Here is a 14,209-nt window from a genome sequence, read left to right on the forward strand (position 1 = left end):
CACGCCAGCTGTGTTTCATTCAATTAGGCACATCCTTATCCTTCCATGCCACGCAGGAAGACAGCCTGTATCTCTCTGATACAGAGACACATGCATGACAATTTGGCAGACTTACTTCTGAGGTGCCCACTTTGTCCAGACAGAGCACAGAGGCTCCGTTGTCCCACCCCAAGGACGGAGTGGCGGACTGTGCATCAGTAATAAGCCCAAACACAATGACAGGTTTCACAGACATAGAGCCGAGGCTTTGAATCAACAGAGGATACATTCCCTCATTTAATAAGTGAGCCTCTCCCAACATACTGCACTGTGAGTGAGGGGCTCCTTTGGTATGAAGTCACAGTACACCATGTGAGTTAGGAAAGTCATAATGTACACCGCAAGCCATTCATAATGTGAAAAAATGACCATTGTACGAGAATATATTAATACGGTTTGACAGATTGGAGCTATTTTCTATTAAGTTTCCTATGGACTGAAAATGAAACTATATAGAAAATCTAATGTTATAATAAGAAATGTCTATAATAATATGATTAAATTATTTAAAAAATATGTTTAACATCAATATAGTAATTTCTTGGCCAGAAGAGCTAACTTGGAGTCTCTCATTGGTTGCCTGGCAACTGCTCAGTTATTGTTTTAATACTTTGTTTTCTGTATTAATTTAACAAACAAGATACAGTTAACTAATTAGTGAGCATAGGGTGTGCTGGTCTTTGTGCTAAGCTAACCTGCTGCTGCTGGCTGTAGCTTTACATTTAATGGACAGACGAATTCAATCTCCTGCCAGGAAGTGAATACAGGTATTTACAAAAATGTCGAACTTTTACCTAAAACCTTGTCAATGTATTATTTTGGCTGCACCGGGGGCCAGTAGAACCAGCTGCTTGCCAGTACACACTTCACGCAGACATGTAGCGACATTAGTGAACATTTGTAGTCGGTTTTTGCTCTGTTTTAGTCTCTATGAACTCTGTGAACTGAGGGAAATATCTATTCTACCTCTTTAGCTGCTAAATGATCCACTATGTCAGTAGTTCCCTAACTTTTTTCCTGAAGGACCTCTTTTCTATCATTTAGTAAACTGACAACCCCTGACTAAGTGACATATTTCATTGATATTTCCTATTATATTCAATGCATAACAATAACAACAGATAAACTGTACAATGGACCCAAATAATGAACACAATAACTGCAAGATGTTTGTGTAAAACGAGCCATTTGGATAAAAATTGATCAGTTTTCCTGATATTTTTAGGAACTTTTTAAACAATTTTCTGTATTATCTATTTTAAACTTTTTTAACAAACATACATACTACCTAAGCGAACAATTTTAATTTAGTCTACTTCACAGAAAATAACGAAATGCTGAGATATTGGCTTTTGATTTAAACATTTTCTCAAACCCTTTAAAATCAAGAAGGCCTGGTGACCCCTCCTGAAGCTTTGGCGACCCCTAGTGGGGGGGTCCTGACCCCAGGTTGGGAACCACTGCACTACTACTACACAGGTAGTTTGCCAGGTGTTGTATAGTAGATTAGTTTGAGCTTTTTTGGCTACCATACTGCTGGAGGTGGTGCTGATATCAGTGATGCCATTAAAAAAAAAAAACAGTAAATTCACTCAAAATATTAACTGCGTTGATGATCTAAAGTATGATATTGCTATCTACCACCATCACCCTCATCACCCCTCATCTATTCATCTCTTCCAGGGCTCAGGTCAGTGCAGAGCCCTCGGTGCGCCCGGCGTGCGCCGCCTGTCCTTTAAATTCATTTATCTCTCGGATTTTTTTTTTTTTTTTTTAAACTCCATCTTAAACACGGAAGTCGGTGTGACGCACCAGTACACACAGCTGCTCAGCGGGGGCAATGCAATAAACACAACGTCGTCCTTCGGTGCCGAACACAGCGGTGAGTGTCTTCTTGTATGTGTTAGATGGATTATGGAGCCACTTTTGGTCCAATGCAGCTATGCGTCCGTCCGCACTGAGGCTCCTCTGTCTCCGCTGCGTCTTTCGCGTTATTAAATCCAACCTTAGGCGGCTGACGGTCGGTCGGACGGACGTCTGGACCGTGCTGGGATGTGAATGTGTGAGAATTTGGCTTTTTTTTTTAATTGGCTGCTGTAGAGGCGAGAATTGGTCCCCCCCCCTCACCCCTCACCCCCCACAGCGACGGTCACCGTAGCCGGTTGTGGTTTTAAGGTATGGACGTTCAGTTGAATGCAGCAGAAAATCAGCAGCGCGTTTTGTGTCAGCAGATTGCTTGCTGTTTTTAATTAATCTATTGCTCGGGTTTGCTCATTCAGTATCATATATGCGTGTGTGTGTGTGTGTGTGGTGTGTGTTGTGTGGTGTTGTGTGTGTGTGTGGGAGAGAGAGACTCAAGAGGAGGCTAATGTTGACTGTGTCCGACAAGCCTTTGTTAGTTTCCCCTACGCCTTTTTGTAGCGCTCGGTTTGCGGTGGAATAATTATTATAGGGACACCAGGTCATGAAAATATGAGTGGTTGCATTCAGTTGAACTATCAAACGATTCTTTCCATCCTTGCTGTCTTTTATTTGATTTGAATGAAGATCGTGGGTCACAGTGCGATGTAGCAGCTGGTCTCTTCCCCCTTTTTGAGTTGACCACACTGGATCGATATCGATTGCTATGTTAATGCATAGACAGATACAGATGTGATCTCAGCAGCTTCCTTTGTCTCACAGAAGCATTTGCTGTAGACTTTAGGTCTGAGGCGCACTGTCCGGCCGGATGTCCCCTTATTATGAACCATAATAAAGCCAGAGTATAGTCCCTTGCTGCACTTCCACAGCCTACAGCTGCCTAAAGACACATCAAACTGTGATTCTAGTTTCATATCCAATGCCGCAATTAGATTAAACTGTGAGGTTTGTACCTTTGTCTGCCATCAGTACTGATAATCAGTTAATTGTTACAGGGGCTCTCTGGTTACACTCTGCCTCCTCATTGGCTGCAAGATCAGCTTTCCTCTGTTTGTGCCACCTTACTCTCCAGTGCTGTGCCATGGTGCCTAGCAGCTGCAGCTTGTTTTAATCATTTTCTTTTTTAAAGACATAGCAAAGTGCTGCACTCTACAGCTTTCTGTTCTCACTTCCAACCCATAGATTGCTGGCTGTGGTTTTTATTTTCTTTCCAGTAGGAGGGAAAACCTTCAACTCGTCTTCATTCCAAGGTGACAAGTCCTGGCTTTGCGTCAAAGGCAGCTCCTTAAAATACCATCTTTACCATGATGCGTGCTCCAGTGTGGTGTTCAGCTTACCAGCAGGGCGAGAGAGCAGCTGTATCCGTCTGTGTGCGTTACATCACCGCAGCCTTCGGTTATGTCTTCGCTGGTGTTGTGAAATACTGAGGACTTGTTGCGATAAGAAGCCTCATTGTCCCATTGGTATCTGTGGAGTGTGCATGCATAAACGTGCAGATAACACAATGCTTATTCTCTCTGTTGTGCTGCTGCGTAACTAATCTCGCCTCCTCTCATGGGATTACTGCATATAGATTGGCTTCTTTTCCACACAAACACTGTTCAATTTTCTGACACAGTTGAGCGTTTGAGAAATGGGGACGGACAGTGGCCTTTTTGTAGGCGAGCAGTCGGAGCTCTTATCTTAGTTTTCGAACTTGAGTTGAACAAAAGAAACATCTTGACTTTGATAAAGGAGTAGTTGGCAACGCTTTTAATCTACGTTACAGAAAAAATAAAAAAGCAAAAAGGAGAAGTCAGCCTTTTATCCGTTCCAACTTGTCAAAGTTTTCATGATGAGTGCTTAGATACTTTATATTATTAGTTAAATTACAGGAATGATATCAAATGTTCAAGGTTGGAAGTGCTTTTTCTTCATAGACAGTATATCAAGTGACTCACATTTATTCTCAGTCAAGATGGGAAGGAAAAGTGCTATATCCAGGTGTCTTTCTTCCAAAGGTTTGATTGCACATGCACCAACTTTGTTATTTGCAGCATAAAATCCTCTCATATGACCACATCATACACTTCCAACAGTCTGCTTCTCTCTTCCTGGCCCTGGTCCTCCTTCATGACCGGGCCGACTGTGTGCCCGCTGACAAAGAGGGATTTTGGTGGTATCAACAAGCATTCTGCCGTGATGAGAAATCTCATCTCTTCCAGACCTTGAGCTCCCTGAGCTGTCAACCGACTCTGAAGTCGTCAGTCGTCCTGACAGGACCGAGTGCAGGGAGAAATGAGAAAGTAAAGCCGTGATTATGTATTCAAACAGGAGGAAGAGGGCGACTGAGACTGCCTGTGAAGCTGCTGAAACTGCGAGCGAAGGAGGCTGCAGTCCTAATGGACTGTGTTATTGTATGCTTGCAAATTAACTCATACTTTCTGCCTTCAGAGATAGCTTCTGAGGAAAAGTAATTGGAGGGTGGAAAGAATGCAATCAAAAGTATGTGAAGGCTCCGATAGTAGCTTTCTGCCAATTAACTGTCGTCATTGTTTGACACAATTGGTTGTGATGGTGAAATGTTCCTCCCACTCTACTCTACAATATGGAGGAGCAGATGGGTTTGACAGCCCCTATTGTGCTATTCTATAGTGGTTTCAATCAAATTCAATTTCACAACAGCCAAAAACTTTTTAGTTCTGGTTCACCCACTTAGTCCACATTATTGTCTTGGTTAATTAGTTTAACTGTACAACAGCTGATGCCTGTTCTTACTAATAACATACTGCATGTTATAAAGACCATGGAGCAATTTTTGTAGGTGGTGTTTTCTCTGCGCCTGTTCCGTAATCGGGCTGCAGCTAATAATTAGGACCCTTCATCGATTAATCTGTCAGTTATTGTCTCGACTAATTGCTCGGTCTATGAAATGTCAAACGGAAATTACAATCTATCCGTCATAGAAGACAAAGCAGCTGCAACAAGTGAATTTTTGGCATTTTTTCTTGAAAAACTATAAATTTTCTGTCAATTAAATAATCAATTAAATGTCTAGGTGTGTCAGTTATACCTTCATTTTTTTTAAATTGCGAATTGATTTGAAAGAATGAGGTTAATCTGAAACACTAATGGATTTTTGTAACATTGAAGTAACTACATTATCCTTATCAACAAGAAAATTGAACATGCTCTCTCTCTCCATTTCACACACACACACACTTCCTTTTTTTCAGTATTTCTTGTGTATTAGGGGGATGTGATCATGTTCCAGTTAACCACACCACTTGTGATAAGCGCTCTACCAACTAAACAGCTTTTTTCTTTAGTCTTACAGTTTAAATTCTATTTTTAATACTAATTTTTAATTTCAAAATGGCACTTGCAGACATGGTTCTCTGATTCACACTGCATCTCCGTCAGCTGCTGACGCCCTCTGTCTCCTCACTCTGGTGGTTTATCTGTAAAATTATATTGATTGCGTTCTGCAGAAACAGGAAATGTATCCAGCCAACAAAACCCAGTCTTCATACGTATCCTGTCGCCTGTCCACAGGCCCATGTGCTTGCATTTTTCAGGATGTGGTATTTCCTGGACTCCTGTGACTGTGGGGAAGTAATGATAATGTTAGTTATTAGCTCTCTTTACTAGACTTCCAGCTTAGCAAGTTTTACTTTTTTAATTGATCTTCGGCTGAACTAATTAAAAGTATATTAACAAAATTGCCACCATATGGCAGCTGCAGTCGAGTGCTGTGTAGACTCCGTGCATCTGTCCCACACTGCTATCTGATCCTGGAACATAATCGTATGAATACGTCCCCTGCTAGTTTTGTTGTATCAGCGTCTGGCTGGGCTGTAATGTAATAAGGTAATAAAGGTATCATACGGTGTCGTTTCTCTTTGCTTCCCCTGCACTAACTCAATCCTGGCCTCCACTGCTACTGTGTCCCACTGTGGCAGCTCTTCTTCTGTAGGGAATAGAGTATTGATCCAATCTAATGACTTCCTCCTATGGATGATATCATACACCCATGTGAATTAAACCTCACTGGAGTACTGCTAATGCTACTGCTACTGGTTATTGGACAACAGGACAGTGTTTATATTGATATTTCAAACCTACAGAGTGTGTGTGTGTGTGTGTGTGTGTGTGGTGTGTGTGGTGTGTGCTGTGTGCCGCTGTGCTGTGTGTGTGCTGTGTGTGTGTGTGTGTGTGTGTGTGTTGTGTGGTGTGTGTGTGTGTGTTGTGTGTGTGTGTGTGTGTTGCACGGGTGCAATGAAATTGTGATGTACGGGCTGAAGAGGGGGAGTGCTCAACAGCTGCTATACATCAGCCGAGCAGAGGTGCTGGCTCAGCTGAACGGACTGTGGGATGGCACTGCTGCAGGTAGTGGGCTATGGTTGATGATGTCATTAGGGCTTTCACGGCCTCTCAGGGTTTCTGTCAGCTCATGGCAACGAATCAAGAAGAGGGTGTGGGGAAGGAGACACAATACTGTGTGTTACTGTAGCCAGAACCAACATGGCTGCAGATATCCTGTTTGAGGTCTTACTATCAGCAGTGTTGATAGCTTCTATAGCAGAATGATTCGATGGTGTGGAAATAGGCATCAAAATGGTCCGCATTAAGAACAGATGCTCTGTGTATTTCATTTCAACTGAATGCTTTGTCTTTCCACAGTTGCAGTGTGACTACAGTATGTTTGGATGTTCTATAGTCACTCACACTTATTCAGACTGGTTGCATTATTTGATGTTAAAGCTTTGTGAGCATCAATCAAAGGGAACCTAGAAAAACATGCAGCCTTTTTACTTCAATAAAAGAAAGTTGAATCTGTTTAATTAAGAAGAGTTTATAATTCCTAGCATGTTGAACTTAACTGTTTTCATGAACTTTGATTCAGAAGAGTAAAGCTTATTGATGCTCAGTTTTTAAACTAATGCACTATACTGCATAACTATTTTTTTGACAGCACATCATATTTGATTAGATTTCTGGAAGCCAGTCAGCCTTCCATTGTCATTACTTTTGTTGGAGTAAAACAAATCAACTTGCAGAAACTTTCATGATGGGTAATCCATCATAGTAAACACACCTCCCAAAATCAATTTTTATTAAAGCCTCAACTTTATTGATACAAGTTCTGATTTCAGAAGTGTTTATGTCTTCCAGTGCATTCAACCACTTTGTGCAAGTTGCAAGTTTCAGAGGCTGTCTTGGAGTAAAGAAAAAAACATTTAAAAATCTAGTATGCATGGTATGCTAAAAATCTGTGACCTTTCTTTTGCCCCTGTCCGTCTCATTGATATAAGGCAAAAGCTGCTCATCCTATTGGCATCTACCGAACGTCTTTTCTTGCTTTTAAACACACGGAATAAACTGTGTTGGGTTTGGACTAACTGAAGGAACACTGGGTTATTGGCCCAAGCAGCAGCCACTGTGGCTGGGCAGACAAAGAAAAGAATTTAGATGTTTTGTATTTTAAACACTGATTGTCATGCGATTTTAGGGAAGTGGCGTGCAGCTTTTGGAGCTTTGTTGGTGTTTTTCTTTTGGAACATTATCAATCCGCCATTTATGTGTAATTTACTTGAGTGTTGGTTAACAGTAAATATATGATTGACTGCTTTTAATGTGGATTTCTGCAAATCCGACCAGAAGATCCTAACAGCAGAAAGAGTCCCTTACGGTCATTTCAATATGAATATGAAATAAATTTGACTTTTCTGTTGTTCCCCATTGATTATATTTATTTCATTACTCTTGCTGGTGTTGTTTGCATTGCCTTCATAAAATTCTTACATAATTTCATAAAATAAATCTCATTAAATACCTCATCCATGTCAGAGTCAATCCCCTGTTACAGCAGCAAAGATAATTCTGGCTCTAAATCTCTACTGTGCCTCTACTGTAATTCTTTGATCATTTTAATTCAATCCTCAGTGTGTTGCAGTCATTAATTAGTGTATTAAATAATCAATTTATCCTATTATTGCTTGTACAAATTGGTTTTGTAGACATAATGTGGTGTAGTAGGTTTGAATTGTTTGTTTTGGAGCGATAAATTAGTTTGTTTGACAAATATTAATTCAGTTGAGTGAATGCAAGTTGCTGTGTGTATACAGCTGGTGTGATCACACAGACAAATCTGTGACAATGTCACACCATTCAGGTGAACAGCTGGAATGATGCGTAAGATGGCGTAACTGCTCCTTTCCCTAACAACCTTCAGCATAATGTGTGCTATCCAGACGTGACACTAGCTGCTGCATGTGACATTTTTTAGGAGTTTACACAGAGCAAGTGTGGTGACTATGGCTGCGTAACCACCAGCCTTTTGAACCTCCTGGCTTGATGATGTTCTGAGCTGAACATCTTAAAGCCACCCAAGAAGCTGTTTGGCCAACAACATTCATATTTGCATTTGAGCCAAAACTGTATATCCTGTGCTCACTGATTGACGCGTGTTTACTTTTGTCAGGATGTACAGACTCACACAGGGGGTGGGTTATTTTGGAGCCATGTAGGTCTGATTGTCCCCATTAGAAAGAGATGAGGGCTGTGTGTGGAGGATGCTCGGGCACTTTGTCAAACCAACCTGACCTCTTCATTTGTTCCATTACCTTGGATATGGCTGCTGTGAGGGAAATGAGGGTCTAAATCAACACATTTCTTAATGTGTCAAAGGTTGTGTGATGAATAACTTTTCATATTGTCTGATCTGAGACACTAAAAATGGTTTTCAGATACAATCGAAGTAGCGCTGAAACAAATAGCTGATTAAATGATTAGCCAGAATAAATCAGCAACCATCTGGATAATTAAATAATTGGTGCATTGATTTTTCCGGCTCCGGAGGTATTTTATGCTTTTCTTTGTCATATAGGCTATGCTAATGAACTGAATATTTTGTTGCTTTGATCAAAACAAGCATTTAGAACTTGTCACCCTGGCTTAAGAAATGATTTTACTGTTTTCTGGCATTTTATCAACAACATTTTTAACCAGCTGATGGAGAAATTATCACTAATAAACCACAAGTTTCAGCCTAAATGAAAGTGAATGTCTTTTTGCAGTATGGCGCTCAGAGCATTGAAAAGCAGCTTCCAGAAAAAATGTCCCACTTACACAGCATAATCAACAGACCTTGGTGTGAACAGTGTTTATTGACGTTTTTAAAAGTACTTTGAGGCCATATTTTCCTTTTATTCGATAAAGAAGAACAGAGAGTTAACAGGAAATGGAGGGGGGTGTGGGGGTGGAAAGGTCTTCAGCCAGACTTGAAGCAGGAACATTGCTATAGTATTACATGATCGGCTTTTAAACCCCTAGGCTACAAGGAGGACCTTCTGAAACTGCTTTCTAATAAAGAAATAGACCCTATAAAAAGAGGTTAGATAGTATTAGATATAAGTGTGAAAACATGTCTTATGGGTGGACTGACCTTAAAACTGTTTCTCTCCCACTAGATGCGATATGCGATAAGTTTCCTTGAATCTGTAATCGTGGGTGAATTCCTCATTACTCCGCAACCAAGTTAGGACATTTTTGATGTGTAAGACTCCCTTGAGTCACAGCTAAGACTTAATCACCTCGTATAAAAGCAGGTATGAGGAAATGTGGAAAGTTTTTTTTCTTACGGCGGCTGGTATGAAGTAAACAATGTGACGTAGTCTCCCATTGTCAGAAAAGAAACTGATTGCTGTGATACTTAAGTCTTAATAAACCCCAAGCATTTAGTCTTTCTTGCTTTATTTTGTTTTTAAAGATAAGAAGTGCTTGGAGGTTAAATGGGTGCAAGTGAAGAATGGTACCTGCCGTACATACTGTGCTACATGTTCATTCTGGCATCACCCCAATAAGAGTAAAATGGCACTGCAATACTAAATACATAGTAAATAGTATTTATAAACATGATTCTCAATCCTTTCTGATGGAGTTTCTGAATATTCCAGTGCGTTAGTGGGCGTCTGTCCTTGTCCTTCATGTCATGTCCCCTTTTATTTACTTACGCCTACTAACCATATTATGACAGAGCACCGTTTAGCGATCTCGACACTGATTCTTGATCAACCAGACCAGGAGACCTCCTATGCGTATGGCCTTCTGTATCTCCGCCACACTTGTTACAGATCTTCCACCGCACAGGAGCGGCAAGATAACTTAACCTTTGGAGTGGAAAAAACAGTGTAAATGGAGAAGACGGAGGTGGAAGAGCCAACTACCACTGAACCATGGGTTACTCATGCAAGCACATCCATATAACCGCCCACTCCGTTTAGAACTATATATACCCGATTATCCGAGATACGTCAGCGGACACAGTACCCACGAACCTCCCTCCAACCAAGCCCTTATCTCTCTCTGTGCGCTATGCTGGAGTCGCCACTCTCAACGAGTCATGGGATCTCTGCACGACCGGGACCACGGCAGTCTTGGCTGAGCTCGTCGAGGTCGCAAGAGCTGCTGGACGAGAGAGCCCTGGGAGTGAAGCAAGCGCAGTGTTCGCCATATTGGTGTCACCACGAAACGCTCACCCTGCTGCACCGCCAAGTCGATCGCAGCTCATTCACCTACTCTACCTACGCAATCGATTTTACCTAGGTACAGATACATACCAGACAACATGACAAAGTCATGCCAGACGTCACAAACAGTCCTCACACTCACTGACTACTTGGTCGCAAACGCCTAACAGCGAGCCACACAAGCAGTAAGTTAGAGCCAATCATTCTCCACTACCAACAAAATAGCTGCCACACTTTGAAAGGCGCGTTTCAGTCCACACCACACAGTTGCAGAACCACATTATATTCTGGACATTTCAAGCCCACCCAGACACAGAGCACAGCACACTTCAAGACCATGGGCGGAGGGTGGAAAGCAGAAGATGAGCTAACTCCTGTGAGCTCTCCACGCGCACTCTTTTCTCCTTATTATATACCTGATTAGCGACACCCAGCTCACCGAACCATGCGCGCTCTCTTACCTGCGTGTGCCACAATGCCCTGGATAGAGTGAAGTTGGCAGACCCTTGTTGTTCGTGTGATGAAGCCACTGGAGAGCCGGAAGCCCTGTGCCTCCTTTCGTGCGACACTTGAGTCCGGCGTGCCACCTCTGAACCATGAGCCCACAGTGGCCACTGCAAGGAATTTAGTGGTGGTATCTGCATTCAAGAATCGCTGAAATCCCACAACACACAGCGACTCGGGCTCCACGGGCTCAAGTCCTGCTCGTCCAGGCAGCCACACCCTCACGCTGATAGCGAGCCTGTTGCCTGCATCATCTGCGCACGCACCCTGGTAAGCGGCTAATGAATTTCGCTCTACCAACAATCACCTGTTAAAATCATACCAGCAGTGCGCCCGAGCCACCATTCTCTCCCAGCCCTCACCCATCAACCCGACTAGAGGCGAGACGCACAAACGGGTCAGGCAATCACGACTTCACCTTAAGCGCCAGATGAGGCTCACACTTGCAGGCGAGAGATCCGAAAACTTCGTTCGGACTACGACGATGTACTACAAGATTGAAACCAGCGTATGAGCTAACATTTTACACTACTGTATATATATATCAAAGAGCAATTCTTGCTGCACGCATCAAAACAATGACTATAGTAACACAAGACAGAACTGTAAAAGGCCATAAACAATAAGTCACGCGTAGTTACAGACAAACGCGTTCCCATCTAGACACGCGCGACTGCTACTTAACACAGGTCACATTGCGCTAATTCAATTTACCTTTACAGCGGGTTTATTTGTGCAAACAAATTACCAGATTTAATAGCAGTGCGCTTCCTCATGATCACACAAATATCCTCCAACTACAAGCTAATTGGGATTAGATATGACTTTGATCGATATGTGCAGGTGAGAAAATCGTTTGCTCTTTATACTGTTAATAAAGTTAGGAGCTCTGGCTTCCTCTATATGCTGTGTTCTACTTCCCCATTACACTATCAGCTGTAGCAGGGAGATTACAAAAGCTGCATTGTGTGTGTGTGTACAATGCGAGTTAGCCTACTGCCTTGTCTAACAATTTCAGTTCCTGTCTCTGTATTCTGTGTTTTTGATGTGTTTGCATTTTTGTCTCCAGATATTTCATTCTGCCCTTCTGGCATAAAATCGGTACTCGGCCTGCTTGTATTCTCTGTTTCTGTTTACTCTTTTTCTTTCTCTTATCCTCCCATCACACACCTACACCTACACACACACACAGACACACAGACACACAGACACACAGACACACACACACACACCCTAACCCTAACTCGTATTAAGTTATCTCTAAAGCGATGCATTATTTCCCATTTACTTACTGGCATTTAGATGTTTTTCCTGGCTTGTTGTGACAGCTTGTGAGGTTATCTGAAGAATAAAACTTCCCCCTGGACCAAAAAAGGATGATTTTCTTCCCAGAAAAGAGACTAGACTTCCTCTTTCACTTATGGTACGCTCATACAACTGTAAAGGGCTCTGTCAGTAACAAGATTTATGAATACTTAATTTATCTGTAATGGTTAGGGGTAGCCTTCTCTAACATTTAATTGAACACGAATCCTCTAAAATCCATTATCAAATCTATTCAGTTTCAGGGTTATAAGTAACCAAATTTCAAACACTTGAGATCTATAAGCACCTTTTTGTTGGATGACAAGGCAACACACTCACACTTTTGAGTGGTAGCCTAATGTGTACAACAATAGACAATTACCAGAGTTTCAGTATGGCCTTTGGGTAAGGTACTTAGGGAATTATCGTTAATTAACTACAGGCTGCAGCTAATATAATCTGCTGCTGGCATTTGTCATTTCAACTGGTGACACTGCCGGATAAAAATGCCTGGTAGCTGAATATTTTGTGCATTGTTTTTGGTTAATGAAAAGAGTGAAGAGTTTCGTTTTGACTTTAGTGAAACCACATTCTGAACCTGGTTATCACCAACTGTTATCATGGTACAATGTCATTTGGTCCCTAGGCTTTTTATTGTCACAGTACTGTGCTTTTACAAAATATATATGCATGACACAAGTAAATGGCATTTTATTGCAGTCTTTAATTGCTTTGAGTCTTGATTTGCCTTTTTTGGCATTTCATTTTGAACATGTTGAATTTGGCAACAAGGTGCAATGAGTAAATTCATGTTATTTTAACTGGAAACAGAATGAATGAAACCACTCCTCTGATGCTTCTTGAGAAATTGAGGGTTTATTCGTCTTGGACATGTCAGAGTTTCTACACATCACTACACTAAGCTGGGAATTTCAACAAGAATTCATTGAAAGAATTGCATTTTAATTAAGCATTTTACTGAACTTTGAATGGCCTACTTCTGAGTATCCAAGGCAGACACATTGCGTCTGTTCCAGTAGCAATACTGAAAAAGAAACATTTACTGTAAATGAACGGATCCTTCTTCCCCTGCAGAAGAGGAAGTTTCACAGGACGTCGCTATGTGTGTTTGTGCATATTTGCATCTGTAGTATCCCTGTAGTCTCTTTTGCTCCGGCCGTCCTTCACACCTCCTAAGCAGTTAAGAAAGAATGTGTAAAAAAAAAAAAAAAAAATGAAGGTCATTTTGGTAAATGTTGGTAAAAGCCCAGAAAATGTTATTGGTGTGTGTTAAAAGCATTCCTCTCTCTCGCATTTCCCCGACCAACAAGGCTGTTTATGCACAGCTCATTTCACCAACCACACAATTAATCAAATGCAAACTGGGACTCATTAGCATATAATCAAATGGGACAGTTAACAGAGGCATTATGAATGCAGCAAACTTAAATATCATAGATGCTTTTGATTAATCCTGCATATAGGGTAAACAGGCATGGAGACATTTAGGAGGCAGAGAAGAAGCCGCGGTAATATTCACACCACACTGGTGCTGATAAACGGTGCAGCTACATTTGAAATGACAATGAGCTAAAAAACATTATGATAATTTATTCCCGGTAGGTTATGAAAAAGTGTTCAAGTAATCACCAGTCTTCTAGCTCAGTGCAGCACAGGGCCTGTGTGTTTGTATATGTTTGCATGCTTATGAAATTATACAGTGTCATAGACAGTTAAATTATATAGCAGTTTAAATTTGACAGTTAAATTTGTTTAACAATTTATCCAAACTTATGAAGAACTGCAGGATTTGATGTGTTTCTATTCCTCTCTGTGTGCGTTTGTGTGTGTGTGGAAGTGAACTGAAACAGGCTTTATCAGGCGATTCCATCAGGTTTTACTGACACACTGTTAATCTGTGTGTGTGTGTG

General features: G+C 41.4%; 1 protein-coding gene across 2 annotated transcripts in view; it reads left to right on the forward strand.

Moving 5' to 3' along the window:
- Positions 1 to 1,749: 1,749 nt before the first annotated feature.
- Positions 1,750 to 14,209, forward strand: part of march8 (membrane-associated ring finger (C3HC4) 8) — a 72,634-nt gene continuing 60,174 nt past the window's right edge. The window contains exon 1 of one of the 2 annotated variants that reach the window (XM_035663323.1): positions 1,750 to 1,921. The gene's annotated coding sequence lies outside the window, so the exon portion shown is untranslated. The remainder of the gene's footprint in view (positions 1,922 to 14,209) is intronic. The other variant, XM_035663322.1, reaches the window with a different exon arrangement.

The sequence above is a fragment of the Morone saxatilis genome, unplaced genomic scaffold (genome assembly GCF_004916995.1).
Source record: "Morone saxatilis isolate NCDOM2014 unplaced genomic scaffold, NCSU_SB_2.0 Contig19, whole genome shotgun sequence".
Classification (NCBI taxonomy): Eukaryota; Metazoa; Chordata; class Actinopteri; family Moronidae; genus Morone; species Morone saxatilis.